The following is a 1,529-nucleotide window of genomic DNA, read 5'->3' on the forward strand; positions in this document are numbered from 1 at the left end:
AGTGAGGCATACTGGAAATCATAAATATATAGAGAAGATAAGTGGAATATAAGAAGGAGATAGGGAGGGATGAAGGAAAGGTAAGACAAGGAATTATGGAAAGAATTTAAGAAAATCATGTTACATGCATGTGTAAATGTACCACAGGATTTTCCCCTTTAAGTAGTAGAAAGTATTAATTAATAATAAATTAGGGGGGTACTCCAGAATGTCCTTGGGATCTGGCTTGTGGGCTGTGTTTTGCCTGCCTCCTTGTCCCACTGCCCCAGCGAACCCTGGAGGGTGCCACCACTGAGCCACAGTCTCCAGGCCAGTCTGGGGTGGCCAGCCCAGAACTATTAGATGAGGTCTCTTCTCTTTAGTGATGGTGAAGTTGGGAAAAGGCTCCTTGAACCCTCCTGCAGGATGAATCACCTGCCAAACAACATGGAAAATTTGCTCAGTGGGAATGAGAAATCCCAGGCTTCTCTGTATGATTTCCACTCCATCAGCCCCATGCAACCCATGGCCAGGATTGAGTCCTATGAAGGGAGGGAAAAGAAAGGCATATCAGATGTCAGGAGGACTTTCTGTTTGTTTGTCACCTTTGACCTATTATTTCTAACGTTACTGTGTATAATAGAGCTAAATGTGAAGGAGGCATTGAGAACACGTTAGAGAAGGAAGTGATGCAGTACGACTCATCTTATTTTGATATATTTCTTTTGGCAGTTTTAGATTTACAGTGTTGATACGCATATGCTGTATGCAAACTGCACCATTGGTGGACAATAGCATTGAAAACAGCAGTGACCAGTGCCTTTTAACTAGCAAAAGTGATCCTTTCAAAAGCTCTTCTCCCAGGGGGGCATTTGGCTGTGTGCTGCCCACCATTTCATTCATCCTCGCCTGGATCGAGACATGGTTCCTGGATTTCAAAGTGTTACCTCAAGAAGCAGTAGAAGAAAACAAACTCCTGATAGTTCAGAATGTGTCAGAGAGGGCAGCCCTCATACCTGCCGGTCTTTCTGATGGTCTTTTTTATTCCCCTCCTGAATCTGAAGAAGAAGCTGAGGAAAAACAGGACAGCAAAAAAACCACTTTTATAACTCTGAGTTCTGCTTTATGAAATGTGAAGAACTCTCACTGAAGTCATCTGAGGGAAAAAGATGGATTTGTGTCTCCCTATTGATAGTGAAATGGTGACATTCACTGCAGACTTTGTCAAACAGCTAATAATCATTTATTTATGGTGATACCTCACGGACATTTTTCCACATCCACACATCTGTGGCCATCCAGGTCTTGTCATGATTCTTCTTCTGTTCAGGGAGACTGAGTCTGACCTGTCAATGAATAATTGAAGGAAAGTCGTCTGTCGTATCCTAATCAAAAGACTTCTTCATATGTTGAAATAACACTTTTGTAGTAAGTGAAATGCCTTTTATTTCAATTCACAGGATGGGATTTTGTTTGTTTCATTTATCAGATTTCTTTTGCGTTTCTTTTTTAACACCCTACAATTCCCTTGTGTTTTTTAACTCATGCAT

General features: G+C 41.5%; 1 pseudogene; it reads left to right on the plus strand.

Annotated features, from left to right (window-relative positions):
• The first annotated feature begins 405 nt into the window (after positions 1–405).
• On the plus strand, positions 406–1,108 carry LOC124973686 (STARD3 N-terminal-like protein; annotated as a pseudogene).
• The last annotated feature ends 421 nt before the right edge of the window (positions 1,109–1,529 follow it).

Source organism: Sciurus carolinensis, unplaced genomic scaffold (genome assembly GCF_902686445.1).
Source record: "Sciurus carolinensis unplaced genomic scaffold, mSciCar1.2, whole genome shotgun sequence".
Taxonomy (NCBI): domain Eukaryota; kingdom Metazoa; phylum Chordata; class Mammalia; order Rodentia; family Sciuridae; genus Sciurus; species Sciurus carolinensis.